General features: G+C 41.5%; 1 pseudogene; it reads right to left on the reverse strand.

The window, feature by feature from the left end:
• Positions 1–1,041: 1,041 nt before the first annotated feature.
• Positions 1,042–15,947, reverse strand: part of LOC119408290 — a 38,179-nt pseudogene continuing 23,273 nt past the window's right edge.

Raw genomic sequence — 15,947 nt, forward strand, 5'->3', positions numbered from 1 at the left:
TTAAGAAACAATTCAAATTCTCTAATATCAAACATAATTAAAAAACATTTTTAAAACAGAGACATTCACGTTTTAAATTAAGTTTATAAAATTTGTGTCTTAAAATATGTATTTTTGAATAAGAGGTGTTTTTTTTTTAAATCTAAATATGTAAAGGCTAGGTGTGAGTGAGAGAGTGAATGGTTGTTTGTCTCGTTTGTCTCTATGTGGCCCTGTGATGGACTGGAGACCTGTCCAGGGTGTACCCCGCCCCTCGCACAGTGATTGCTGGACATGGGCACCGGCGACCCCCATGACCCAAAATGGAATAAACGGGTAAAGATAATGGATGGATGGATGTAAAGGCTAAAACAAAGTTGACTGATAGTTGTAATATGACTTAGAAATGTATTTACAAACCAGTAAAACAAGTACGTTTAAAAATACAAAATTTCTACTATGACATACTCAAAACCACATTTTCAAATTAAATATTTTGTCTGCTTACACGTTATTTGTCTGTTATTATTGAATAAACCCCCAAAATTAAATGTTTTAAACTTATTTAACATTTTTCAAATAAGAAACAAAACAAGAACAGATTCAGAAGATGTTCTTTCAACTTGTATTGACTCTTTATTGACACAATATAAAACTTGGCAAAAATACAAGTAAATGAACAGTGCTCCTACTCTATCTGAAGATTATTATGAGATGAATAATAATTTCTCGGAGCTGTTTTTTGGTGTGACCAGGCCTTCAATCCATCTGACTTCTTCCTTCTCAGCTGCCGACACATTCAGATAAATTCCCTCCCAGTTGTTCAAAACACACGAGGTCTGGAAGTGTGCATTGGCATTGAGCATGGTCCCTGCCATGTGTTCACTCTGCCCCGCTCGCTCAGAGGAAACCACTTTCACCTCTTTGTCAGGAAATATAAGAAAATGAAATTTCAAACACATGCACAAAAACAAAAAGCTTCCACAGAAGCAGCGAACCCTGCAGAGACGAGTCTGTGAGTCGTGTGTTCTGGTGGAAGATGATTCCTGAAGGTGTGCGCTCTCAGGCCCACACCTCACTTGAACTTGCGATCGGAGTTCCTCGTGCTTCCCAAAAGATTTTTCCTTTCTTCTCGTTCTTTTCCATCGTTCTGTGAGAAAGAAATCAGAATGTTACGAAGAAAACAAACCATTTGACTAAGAATAACAAATCTACTACAGTACAACTACCTCGCAGCTCTGTGAGACACCAAAGTCCATGCTCAATAACCCTGGTATAAAATCCAACACTGTTCAGTTAGTTCATCTGGACGGTTTCCTTTTTTTGTGCTGAGATGTTTCACCTTCCATCCAGAAGGCTTCACCTCTGTGAGTCTACCTCACAGGTCGGCCACAGTATGTGTGGCTGCAGAACTCCACCTCAGACATCACACTGACAGCACAGTGGCTCCTCAGGGTACAGTCCTCACACCGTTTCTGTTCACCCTCTACACCTCGGTCTTCAGGTACAACTCACAGTCCTGCTATCTGCAGAAGTTCTCAGGTGACTCTGTCGTGTGCTGCATCACTGGGGACCAGGAAGCTGAATACAGAGGTGTGGTGGACAGAACCACCTGCAGCTCAATGTTGGAAAAACTAAAGAGCTGCAGGTGGACTACAGGAAGAAGATCAGCCCCCCCAACCCTACCAACATCAAGGGTACTAAGGTGGACACTGTGGACTGCTACAAGTACCTGGGGGTCCACCTAGACAGTAAACTGGACTGGACCGCTAATACCAACACCCTCTACAAGAAAAGGGCAGAGTCGCCTTTTTCTTCTGAGGAGACTCAGGTCCTTGAACATCTGCAGGACCATGCTGCAGATGTTTTACCACTCTGTGGTCTCCAGCATCTTCTTCTACGCTGTGGTGTGCTGGGGCAGCAGGGTGAAGAAAGCTGATGCCAACAGGCTCAATAAACTCATCAAAAGGAGGCCTCCACCCCTTTGATGTGCCCCCATAAGTTGTGCGCATCCTTGACAGAGAGGAATGATGGTTTGAGAGAAGGAGGCCATCTTAGAGAAAAGAAACCGTCCATCGTTAAACAGACACAGAGGCCTCTGTGTCCAACTGTCCCCCTCTTACAATGCTGTTATTGATAGTATCACTCAGCCTCCTGTGAATAGTAAACAGCCATCAGTGTGCTAATGATCCATTGTTGGGCTGATGGTCCTTCTTGATCATGTGAGCAGCTGGTTTTGGTTGTCAGCAGCAAACTGGTTGATCCACTCTGAGAAGGTGCTATTTATAAGACTGAGCTGAATACAGCACCTCAGACTGAGGAAGTCTTTCGGATGAAAGATGAAACGTTTCTACATTTTTGTTGTTGTTTTGCTTTGTTTTGTTTTTTGAATGTCCAGAGGACCAGATTTAACTTTTTTAAGAGAAGCATTTTATATTTCACATTTCATCTTGGGGGGGCAGATAAGATGTCAACGAGGGCCACATTTGGCCCCTGGGCCTTGAGTTTGACACATATGTTTTAGTGATTGTTGGAAATAAAACAACATTTGATGATGAATTGTGGAAAATAACATAATATTGGGTTGGTAAATATAATGCTTAATTAAATAAGATTAAACTATAAAGTTAAATTATAGTTCACATCATTTGAGTATGTGTGGGAATTATAAAATAATGATGAGTAGCTTAATAGGTGAGAACGACTTTAGTAAGACTTGATAATGTAACAGGTTGCAGAGGGGATAATAAGAATCTCACAGCCTTTGTGAGATTATGTGTGGCTCGGTGCTGATTGTGTCATGTACAGTACTCATTGGAAAAAGATGACAGCCTATTGTGCCTGACTGATTGGACAGGGACTTCAGAGAGTCTGTAAGGTGTTTACTGGACTGGAATTGAAAACAAGAAGTGTCACTGGGTGGAGAAATCAGTCTATACATTTGGGAACAGAATTGTATGGTACAGAGGGCCCCTGAATTCAGGTAATATAAAAACAATTCTCTCTTGTTCATTCTTCTTACACTTCTGGTAAGATGGCGCCCGTGTGCATGGCTTGCAATCCACCTCTGCTGATGGTGTTCGGATTATTTCTGTTTTGTTCGTTTTTTATCTGTGGCATAAATTCTCTCCTCATGTATGACCGACAACAGCTTCTGGATCTTCGTTTTTCTGTCACTGATGTCGCTTATTTAGACCATTATCAGCGTACCTCTGGACCCCTCCCCTCCTCCCCGCCTGCTGGCGGAGGTGCCAGTTTACCTCCGCTGGGCTCCTCACCTCCAGGCCTGGAGATATCGCTTCAGACGCCGGGGAAAATGTGCTGGCCAGCTGGTGAAGCTTAAAGCCCTGTGCACTGCATCTTCCTCTTCAGTCGGTGGTCATGGTCTCCATCGCCAGCTTCCCGCATGCCCGGACCAGGTAACCAACGGGAGTTGTCAGCCGGTGCACCGCTCTGGACGACCTGGAGGGGCTGTTATTGAAAATCTGCGGCCATTGGCATGCGCTAACTCCACCGCAGCTAGCTCCACTTTGGACAGTATCCGGATGTGTTTGGTCAACGCAAGATCTGTTACCAACAAAGCTTTTATCCTCAGGGATTACTTTCAAGAGCTCGAGTTAGACTTTCTGTGCATCACAGAGACTTGGATGTCTCCGGGTGAGTCTAGCACCTTGACGGAATTATTGCCACCGAACTGTTTGTATTTTAACGCACCGCGGCCATCAGGCCGGCGCGGTGGTGGATTATTAACAATATTCAAATCAACTTTTGACTGTAAACAACTGCCCATCCCAGTTTCCTGCGCCAGCTTTGAGCTGAGCGTCTTTGAACTCGGACATTCACCTCCGATGTTATTTGCACTCGTCTACCGCCCACCTCAATCTAAGGATTTCATAAATGAGTTTTCTGACTTCTTAGCTGAAATCACACCAAAATATGAGCATGTTTTCATTATTGGGGACTTTAATTTGCACATGTCCTGTCCTGAGAAGCCCTTGGTTAAGGACTTTTTAGATTTATTGGATTCATTTAATTTAACTCAGCATGTAAACGGTCCCACCCAAGAGCACGGACATACACTGGACCTTGTTTTAACTCATGATGTGACTGTTAAAAATCTTGTTATTGGTGATATTGTTTTTTCAGACCACATGCCAGTCTAGTTTGAGTTCACCCTCCCCCATCTAACTCCTAAGTCATGCATTGCTGCACGTAGCACCCGGGCAATTAACCATTTCACTGCCACACGTTTCACAGATGTTTATAACTCTGAAATGATAATTCAGCCCCCGGTGTTTCTCTCCACCACTGAGGAGCTGACATCCCAGTTCAACTCTGTCTGCTTAAAGACTATGGATCATGTTGCATCTGTTAAAACTAGAAAATCAAAACTCAGAGCAGAACCTTGGCTGAGTGATGTCACCAAGGCTGTTAGGCAGCAATGTAGGAGGGCGTAGCGAAAGTGGAGGAAAGACAGGCTGCAGGTCTCTTTCCAAATACTAAAAGAGAGTTGGTGCTGTTATCAGAAAACAGTGAAAGCTGCTAAATCCAAATACTTCTCTGATATAATTACCTCAAAATCTCACAACCTACGTGTCCTCTTCTCCACCCTAAACTCTGTTCTCCACCTCACTGAACCATCACCTCTGGAAGCCTCAACTGAGCTGTGCGACAATTTCCTACATTTCTTTTTGTAAAAAATTGCGACCACCAGGGCTCTCATTTCCCCTCCAACTCATGACCCATCCATCCCACCTCAATCTGTGGCTCCATTTGACCATTTTGAACCCATCACTCTTTCTTCTCTAGAGCAGGTCATGTGCTGCTTGAAACCTTCTGGTTCCCCCTTTGATGTGGTCCCCCCTCGACTACTAAAGGAGTTTTTTTCCCACTCTAGGTCCGTCCATTCTTGCCATTGTAATGAACTATATCTGTCTCTGATATTATTCATAATTTAAACGGATTCTTTCATTTTTCTGGACTGAGTACTCTCATGCCTTGAATGATTAAATGTGGACGGAAACATGTTTTAATTTCTGACTCACCAACAACAGTGGGTCGTTTATTAAAACGATTTAAAACAACATCACACATTTACATTAATTTGGCAAAATTGATTACAATAACAAGCTTAATTAATGAGCTTTTGCACTGAGAAGATCATACGGCCATGATTTCCTCAGCTGCAGCTTTTGAAATACAACAGACATTTCTGAAAATATCTGGATTAATTACTGGCAGATAGAAGAGTTTTAAAGATGGGAAAATGAAGTTTAAATGGAGAGAGATGGGTGAGGGAATGTGTCTGTTATAACCAGAACAACACGCTCCTTTGGACCCAGCTTAACCCACGGTACACTTCGCAGTTGAAGATCGACTTTTTACCTTTCTGAAGATATTTCAGTTCCGGCGTAAAGTTCCACTTCAAGCCACTTTTCAGCGTCTCCGTAAGAATAGCAGAGAACTCAGGAGTCGTGAGATCATCACGGAACAGACTTCTTCATTGTTCAGAGCGTTCGTCGAGTAGCCACAGCGAGACGTCGTGGCATCGACGGACTCTGGTCATTCCATTAGAAACTTCTCTGGAACTCTGGTTCTCTCTGGAACGTTGTTCAGCTTGGAACTCTTTGTTCTGCGTAGTTCCCGTTGTTCTGCCTGGAACTAGGAAGTGTTGACCCTTTTAAAGAGGTCAGTTCCCGTTGTTCTGAGAACTTCCTGATTGGTTGAAAGAACCAACAGGGGTGTGGTCTTTGTGACGTAAGAGGGTCATTAAAAGTCAGAAAAACAGCAGAATGTTTTTGGAACAGACGGAGAAATGTTATGGTGAAATGAGAGACTTTTTGGAGCCAGTCTCCTATCTATCTGAAAAAGTTAAACATGACATTTCGTTCCAATAAACATGTTTTTGACCGTTCCTTCACTTTTGACCGACTTACAACTTGCTCATTTCAGACAGAAAATCAAAAAATGCATCATTACTCTTGTAACAGACATTAACTTGATTTCTACTTTGAATGAGGATTAAAAATCATTAATACTGTTTCACAGTTGATTTAAAATGAGTAGTTCACTTCAACATTTAAAATGGTTTGAACTAAACACACTTTTGATTATCAAGACATTGTAAAATAGTAATGATAATATGAAAGAGAGTGTTCTTTCAATTGATCAGTGCAGGATACAATTAGAAAGTCTCTGGATGAGCATTAATTTGTATTTCTGGATACAAATCAATGAAATAACAGTTCCTTTTCCAGGAAGGCCCTCAGGGTCAGGACTTGACCTGAGGCTTAGTTCACTACACCATAGTAAACAGTAGTTTATCCACTGGCGTGGTGCCAAAAACCTTTAAACATGCTGCTGTCCAGCCTCTCCTGAAAAAACAAACCTTGACCCCTCAGTCGTGTCCAACTTCCGGCCTGTCTACTAACTCCCATTTGTTTCTAAAGTACTGGAGAAAATAGTTGAGTCCCAGTTGAAGTGCTTCCTGGAAGGTCACACCATCTTAGAGCTATTCCAATCTGGCTTTAAACCTCTCCACAGCACTGAAACTGCCCTGCTGAAGGTCTTTAACGACATCTTCAGATCCACAGATACTGGTGATTCTGTGCTGCTTGTTCTGTTGGACCTCACATCTGCCTTTGACACCATCGACCATGAGATCCTCATTGCCAGGTTAGAGCAGTGGGTGGGCGTCACAGGGTCAGCCCTCAATTGGTTCAGATCCTACCTCACTGACAGATCCTTTTGTGTCTCCATCAAGGATTTTAGTTCCGCAGAGGCAGAGTTTAAATGGGGGGTTCCGCAGGGGTCCATCCTGGATCCCCTCCTATTCTCTTTATACCTGCTGCCGATTGGTGCTATTTTCCGGAAACACAACATGCCCTTCCACTTCTATGCCGATGACTGTCAAATTTACTTCCCCCTAAGACACAATGGTACATGCTCTATTCAACCGCTGCTCGACTGCCTGGCTGACATCAAGGACTGGATGGCTTTAAACTTCTTAAGTTTCAATGAAAAGAAGTCTGAAGTCATGTTGTTCCCTCCCAACGACATGATCACAAACCACTGCATCGACCTCTCCGCTCTAACCCTGTCAGAAAAACAAAGAGTCACTAATCTGGGCGTGATAATGGACCCTTCCCTGAAACTTAACTATCATGTAAACATGATTGTTAAATCATGTTCCTTCCAACTGAGGCAGCTGTCTCAACTGAAGCCCATATTGTCCAAAAATTATCTGGAGACAGTAATACATGCATCCATTACATCTAGGCTTGATTACTGCAATTCACTCCTGTTTGGTATCAGTCAAACCTCCATTGCACGACTAAAACTGGTCCAGAATGCAGCAGCCCAATTTTTAACCAGTACAGGCAAAAGAGAGCACATTACAGTACACCAGTTTTGGCCTCCCTGCACTGGTTACCGGTTCACTTTCGAATCCAGTTCAAAATACTGATGTATGTCTACAAATCACTGAACAGTTTCGCCCCCCCATCTCTCTGATCTGCTACAACTGTATGTCCCACCACGTTCCCTGAGGCCAGCGGACCAGTTGCTCCTCACAGTTCCAGGAACTCGTCTTAAGCGCAGAGGTGACAGGGCCTTCTCTGTAGCAGGACCAAGACTCTGGAACGAGTTACCTCTTCTTGTCAGACAGGCCCCCTCCCTCTCGGTTTTCAAATCTTGTTTAAAAACTCACTACTATTCAGTAGCTTTCAACACCAGATGATCTGTGTTTGATCCTGTATGCTCCACACTGGTTTGTCGTCATTATCTGCATCGGTTTTTGTCTATATTCTGATTTACCTCATTTTTTATTTTGCTTTGTGTGTTACCTGTTGTTCTGTCTGTACAGCACTTTGGTTGGCCTTGTCGCTGTTTTAAGTGCTCTATAAATAAAGTGGTATGGTATGGTATTCATTTTGAAGTCTGTAAATATAAAGATGTTGTTTAATTCTGACATAGACGTGTGTTCCTTCAAAGCAAACGATCCAGGCGGGGGAGAGGAGAAATCTTTGTTTCCTTTACATGATTTATGTTAGTAAATTTTGAATTGAGTGATGCTAACAATTTATTTCCATGTTTTAACTAAGTTGTGCAAATTATTTTAAAACCTTGTGAGTCATATCTATTCACACACGCTGCAAACTTCAAATATCCCCTGAATGGTAGTGGAAGGGCAACAGGAAGTGACAACACCACATGAAACTTGAATGTGTTACTGACTTGGAGGTGTCGAGTTTCTGCTGCTCCAGAATTCGTTGCTGAGCCTCCCAGTTGGTCTTCTCTTCAAACACTTGCCTCTTCCCCTCCAGCTCTTTGTACTGTGCCTCCAAGTTCCTCTTCATCTGCTCATGGCGTCTCTCAAGCTTTGGATAGAAAAAGAAAAAACAAGAAACTCAAATTAACACAAGCTCTACGTTTGATGTTTAAAAACTAGGGTGAGGAAACATCAAAGCTCATGATCAATAATCCAGATTTAAAAAATCTAGCATTGTTCAGTCAGGTCATCTGGACGGGGGAGAGGGCGGGTCCCAGAAACCATTTTATCACAAGCAAACTGGTTGGTTCACTATTGGAGTGTGCTGTTTGTGGGGCTGAGTTTGTTTGTTGCTCCTTGGAATGATGAGGTTCTTTGGATGAAGGACAAAACGTCTCAACAAAAAAAAAAGAAACCGTCCAGATGACCTGACTGAACATTGTAGGAGGTAAGGAAAGTTATAAGTTATACATCAGTCACTGCATGTTCTTTGAATTCTTCTGATTCATGCAAACAGATTTTTTAAACCATGTCTTCAGATGAATTAAGTTTTTTAAGGCACCAGTACCAAAAAAAGGTCACGTGACCTGCCTTGTAGATAAACTATTTTGTGTGCATGTAATGACCTTCAGAAGATGTCACCTACAAACCTCAGCCACTGAATCCACCAGCTTCTGCTTCTTCACCCTAACCTTGATTTCAAAGACCTGTTCCAGTTCTGCCTCCACCTTCTTCATCATCACCATGTGCTCCCTGCGCTCCTCCTCCATCTGAGCCAGGGGGCTCCTGTGGATCAGGGAAATGAGTTGGAAGTTAAATATCAGCTTTTAAAGAGCTGTGCTGCATCGAGCAGGCTGTTCGATGTCACATTCTCACCTACCTTACCACCTGACCACTGTTTGATCTTTTCTACTGACTGTTTCAATCAGCAGTACCTGACCCAGGTCTCTACCATAAAGTTACATGTTGGAGTTTCATTGTGGAAGCAAATGATGGTATGATGCAATCACATCTTACAAAACATCACTTTTTCTCTCTCTTTTTTCTTTACCAACATAACAGTAATCAGTACTTGTACATCGTTAGAAGAGTGATCCCACATAAAGAATTAAACATCTGAGACTTCAGTGTTTTTACATCAGAGGCTGAACATGGTCTGTGTTTCATTAAAAGTTTGATTGTATCCACTGAAGCTTTACTTTGTGAGTTGTCCCTTGGTCTTTGAGGTGTCCACTCCATTACAGGTGACCGCAGCCAGTTTCTTACTGCGATGATTCTTATGGTGAATTGGGTGGCTGTGGCTGAGTGGTTAGAGCAGCCGTCCTCCAATGCAAGAGTTGGGGGTTCAATTCCACCAGCAGTCACATGCCAAAGTGTTATCTACCTGGATGATTGAGCTTACAAAACATTTTTCCCTGGGCAAGACAATGAACCCCTCATAGCCTCCGATGTGTGTCCCATCAGTGTATGAATGTGATAAAGCACTGATTAGTTTTTGTACAGAAATAGTAGAGTGCTGTATGAATGGATAAGAGGACACAGATTGTAAATCGCTTTGAGTATCTTGATAAGATAGAAAGGTGCTATATAAGTACAGTCCATTTACTATTTAAATTCTGGTGTCGCTGAGACACTTCTGTGGAATTTTTTTTAATCTTCTCTTCCAAAGGACCCACATGCAGGATCTCAAAGACATCACCAACAACGTCCACGATGGTAAACGGACTGCACTTATATAGCACCTTTCTACTTTGTATCTTATCAAGCCACTCAAAGCTCTTTACAATCCGTGCTCTCATTTACCCATTCATACAGCACTCTACTAGATCTGTACAAAGAATAATCAGAGCTTATCACATTCATACACTGATGGGACACACATTGGAGGCAGTGAGAGGTTCAGTGTCTTGCCCAGGGACACTTCAGCATGTGACTGCTGATGGAATTGAACCTCCAACTCTTGCATTGAAGGATGACTGCTCTAACCACTCAGCCATAGCCGCCCAAATTTATTTTTTGCACTTAAAAAAAAATACTTATTTGGTTTCAAATCATAAACGCCCCATCAAATTCTCAATGTGCCAAACATTTCTACATGAAATTATTATAAACTGGTCAGCAGAGTGCTAACAGGTTGGGAAATCCAGTCGCATTAAATCCAAGTCAGTAAACGTTTCAAATGCAGTTTCTTACCTGATCAGCATGTTGTGCAGAACTGTTATGTCACAGTGCTCCCCATGCTCCACTGAAAGAGAAATAAGAGAGGAAACCAGAGGGAGTGAGAGACACGAATACATGACAACAATTATCTATGTCATCTTTGCTTTGTCTCAGAGAGAGCAGAGCTAGAAAAACACTGTACGCATGAATGACAGCTGCAAGAATAAATTAATCAAAATAAAATGCTGTGACATCTGTAATTTCCTGAACAAAGAGCAACACTAATATACAGTATGTTATTTACAGAGAATAAAACATGCACTGAGTATTGTTAAATATGATAAACATTAAAATGTGTCTAAACAAATATAAGACCAGATGTAAAATTAATTCAGTCAATAAGAGGGGGGGGGGGGGGGTCTCTTTGAACGAGGTTTTCAGAATAATCAGTGTTTAAACAACAATACAAGATCAGTTGTTTTTGTATTACATTAACAGAAAACCAAGGATAAAGATATTTCAGAGCAGGTTCAGACAGGACTGTTTTAATGTGAATCACTGTCAAAAAGTCAGGAAAAGCAGGAAAAACAAACAAATAGAAAGAGTTGCTATTTAAAATTTAGCATGTCAGCAGTTATTTTCTCTGTTGTTGCTGTGAAATTGCACCAGAGGTATTGCAATGTGATTTACAATTTTTTTTAAACAATTTTCTCAAATTTTAAGCCCCTTTTCACAAATGAAAATAAATACATAAAATAAAAATGACATTAAATTAAAGCATTAAGGCTTTTTGTTCATGGCTATTATCTGATCACAGCCCTTCACAGCTGAACCCACAGATGACAAACATGGGTCAAACAGCAAACACGACTGCTCTCATGGTTTAGTTGGTTGTGAGTTTTCACTGAGACAGAGAAGACAGGATTATGAAGTCAAATGGGAGTCTGGAAAAGGACTGCTGCTCAGGTTGTTTATGGTGGATCTCTACACCTCCTCTAGTCCCTGAAGACTGACCTCCAACCAACTCACCAGTTCATCACCACCAGTGGAGCGAATAAGGAGGACACCTTACCACTGATGAAACTTAAGCTGTCCTGGCCCTTGGCCTCCCAAACCAGCCACTGACCTCCTGTCTCTTCTAGAGGAGGGAGCACTGATGGAAGGGAGGGGTACGGTTTTGAGTTACTGACTGCGCACAGCAGAGGGCTAAATCTGGGTCTGGAGCTGTTGGGTTTGTTATGGCTCAGACTTGGCCCAGATTTAGCCCAGACTATAACCTGCATGTGTCCAAGTGGACCGATTAAAGAGAACAGGTCTTGCAGAGGGAGTGCAGTGATTGGATGGAAGAGTGAGAGAAAAATCTGTGCATGACCAGCTGAGGGTGCAAGCCTAAGGGAATGGTAAGAGGAGCTGCATGGAGATCAAATGTCACAAAAAAAAAGAAGCTGTAACTAAGAGATTTATAGATCCTATTAATAAATAAATTACAAAAAAAAAACAACAACACCCGAATACAGACTGCCAACTTCCTACTGCTGCTTTAGAAATTTTGATTCAAGCATTTTATTAAAGAAGATTTAGGTTTAGATTTGGGCAGCACGGTGGCACAACTGGTAGAGATGCTGCCTCTCAGTGAACAGGTTGCCCTGGTTCACATCCCGGTCCAGGGACCTTTCTGGATGAAGTTTGCATGTTCTCTCCGTGAATGCATGGCATGGGTTTTCTCCGGGTACTCCAGTTTCCTCCCACAGACCAAAAACGTGAATGTTAGGTGAATTCATAACTCTTAAATTGTCCCTAGGTGTGAGTGAGAAAGTGAATGGTAGTCTCGTTTTCTCTATTTGTCCCTGTGATGAACTGGAGACCTGTCCAGGATGTCCCCTGCCTTTCGCACAGTGACTGCTGGACATGGGCACCAGTGACCACCGCGACCCAAAAATGAAGAAGCTGGTAAAAAAAATAATGGATGAATGGATGAATGGAAGTTAGATTCAGTTCTCTTTCTGCATTACTCTGCTCTCGGCTGCCCTGTAAACAATCAATATCAACCTACACTTCCAACCCAATTGTGATCTGGACGGTTAAGATCTGGAATCAGTTCAGGAGAGCATTTAACTCTACAGAGTTACTGTTTGTGGCACCTGTGTCAAATAATCATTTACTCCCTCAGTAGCTAATACAGCTTTTGACACCTGGGTCTTGAGGGGAGTGCATTAACTGTGTGATCTTTATATTGATGATAGATTTGCCTCCTTTGAACATCTGGTACAGAAGTTTAATATTACAAGTCACAGTTATTTAGATATCTGCAGCTGAGACATTTAGTGAGATCTAACTCTGTTTTCCTTTGTACCCCTCTAAACATTTTGTGACTAAGATTTTGGAATGCAGGTCTGATACCAAGGAGGCCTTTAGCAAGATTTATACACTGCTCAGTTCACACTATGAGACCAGTTTGGACTCCCTTAAACTGAAATAGGAAATGTACTTGGAGGAACCCACATCAGACTCAATCTGGGGAAGTATCATTAAGAACATTTACTCATCCGCAATCTGTCTGAGACATGCTGTAATTCATTTCAAAGTAGTGCACAGGCTGCGCTGGTCCAAAGACAAGTTGCCCAAGATCAAAGCCAACCTGGACCCTGCATACAATCATTGCAAACAAACTCCAGCTATACTCCTGAATACATTCTGGACCTCTCCCAAACTGCAGACTTTTTGGCAATCTATTTTTGACACTTCTCTGGGATATGATGCAAAATTGTGCACCCATCATCGTTCATCTCACTGTTCGGGGTGGGTCCTTCAGCAAATGCGAGAAGGATGTGATTGCCTTTGGTTCTTTTCTGGCCAGGAGGCTAATATTGTGCAATTGGAAGGACCCACACCCTCAGCATATATACATTGGATAAGAGAGGTTATGGACCATATTCATTTGGAGAAAATAAGATATACCCTGAAGGATTCTGTCAAAAGATTTTGGGACACTTGATGGCCTTTTGTGTTATATGTAGAAAGTATACAATACAATACAATACAATACAACTTTATTTATAAAGCACTTTAAAATAACACCGTTGGTAAACTAACACATACAAGCATAAAAACTATGAACTCAACATCTAAAAAAGTTAAATCTGGTCCTCTGGACATTCAAAAAAACAAAACAAAGCAAAACAAGAAAAACAACACTGTAGAAAAGTTTCGTCTTTCAACCGAAAGACTTCCTCAGTCTGAGGTGCTGTTTTCAGCTCAGTCTCTTAAATAGCACCTTCTCAGAGTGGATCAACCAGTTTTGCTGCTGACAACCAAAACCAGCTCCTCACATGGTCAAGAAGGACCATCAGCCTAACAATGGATCATTAGCACACTGATGGCTGTTTACTATTCACAGAGGGCTGAGTGATACTAGCAATCACAGCATTGTAAGAGGGGGACAGTTGAACCCGGAGGCCTCCACCCCTGTTTAACGATGGACGATTTCTTTTCACAAAGATGGCCTCCTTTACTCCTCTCTCAAACCATCGTTCCTCTCTAGAAGGCCCAGTTAGGATATCCACCACTGGGCCTTCCTGAAAGCAGAGAAGAAACCCAAACAGGACTCCAGTCAGCCATCAGGTGAAAAGGAGGAACCCAGACCAGTGGTCATTGAGGGAGTATCAAAGAAACTGAGACGTTTATTTTCTAAACATAACGTCCCAGTGGCTTTTAAACCCCAAAATACATTACGGCAAAGACTGGTTCATCCCAAAGATCCAGTCCCCCGGCACAAACAGAGTAATGTTGTGTATGCTGTTCAGTGTCAGGAGGGCTGTGATCAGTCTTACATCGGGGAAACAAAACAGCCACTGGCCAAAAGGATGGCCCAGCACAGAAGATCAACATCATCAGGCCAGGACTCTGCGGTCTACACTCATCTCCAGGCCAGCGGTCACTCTTTCAGGGATGAAGATGTTCACATCCTGGACAGAGAGGAACGATGGTTTGAGAGAGGAGTAAAGGAGGCCATCTTTGTGAAAAGAAATCGTCCATCATTAAACAGGGGTGGAGGCCTCCGGGTTCAACTGTCCCCCTCTTACAATGCTGTGATTGCTAGTATCACTCAGCCCTCTGTGAATAGTAAACAGCCATCAGTGTGCTAATGATCCATTGTTAGGCTGATGGTCCTTCTTGAGCATGTGATCAGCTGGTTTTGGTTGTCAGCAGCAAACTGGTTGATCCACTCTGAGAAGGTGCTATTTAAGAGACTGAGCTGAATACAGCACCTCAGACTGAGGAAGTCTTTCGGTTGAAAGACAAAACTTTTCTACAGTGTTGTTTTTTTTGTTTTGCTTTGTTTTGTTTTTTGAATGTCCAGAGGACCAGATTTACCTTTTTTAGATTTTTCTACCTGGATTATTGAGCATGCATCAGGATATTGCTATAATATAGATTGTAGCAATTACAGCTGGCAATAAAATACTGCAAGACTTTACACAAGTTATTCTAAAGTATAAAAAAATGACACAATTTTAAATAAAAATAAGCGTACTTTGGGATTGAACTAAGAAAATAAAAACAACTCACCACTGACCATCTCATTTAAAGGTAATAAGAATGACTAATCCAAAAAAGTTCAATCTGGTCCTCTGGACATTCAAAATAAATAAATAAATAAATAAATTAAAAAAATAAATAAATAATAAAAAAAATAAAAAACAAAGCAAAAAAATATAGAAACGTTTCGTCTCTCATCCAAGAGACTTCCTCAGTCTGAGGTGCTGTTTTCAGCTCAGTCTCTTAAATAGCACCTTCTCAGAGTGGATCAACCAGTTTGCCGGTGACAACCAAAACCAGCTGATTTTTTTTTTAATTAATTAATTAATTAATTTATTTTTTTGAATGTCCAGAGGACCAGATTGAACTTTTTTGGATTTTTCTACCTGGATTATTGAGCATGCATCAGGATAAAAGAATGACTAATAACTGAAAAACTTTGATGTTGATACAAACTGCATTATATGTTTCACTCTTATTTTTTAAGACAGCTGGAAATATGTAAATGTTTCACTGAAGTCAATGCTCCAGGTTTACTTCATTAAATAAAAAAGTGGTTCTGCCATAAATAATAGTGACACTTTTCAGAGTTCATTGTCATCTTTCAATTAAAGTTGACTTCATTTTGTTAAAACCATTTTTAACCTTTTAAAAATAAAGTTCCATGTTTAGTTTTGTTCCCAGAGGAAGATCTGTTTAATCAGCCTAATGATGAGGCAGCAAGGAAACAAGAACTGGGGGAAAGAAGGTGATGGAGGTGACTCTGACAGGAGGAGACTGGGTTTTCATTTTAGGCAAGAGGCGTGAGGATAAAAAAAAATCTGGGCAAAATATAGAGAACGATGGTTTGTTTACCAAAAAATGTTCTCTGTCAGTCATGAAATAAAACAGACAAAGAAATAAAGGGGGGAAAGAGAGAAAAGAAAGAATGAAACAGTGAGTGATGGATAAACAGTATCTCCCTGTAAGGAGATTATATATATATATATATATATATATA

The sequence above is a fragment of the Nematolebias whitei genome, chromosome 4, assembly GCF_014905685.2.
Source record: "Nematolebias whitei isolate Nwh7 chromosome 4, NemWhi1, whole genome shotgun sequence".
NCBI classification, from domain to species: domain Eukaryota; kingdom Metazoa; phylum Chordata; class Actinopteri; order Cyprinodontiformes; family Rivulidae; genus Nematolebias; species Nematolebias whitei.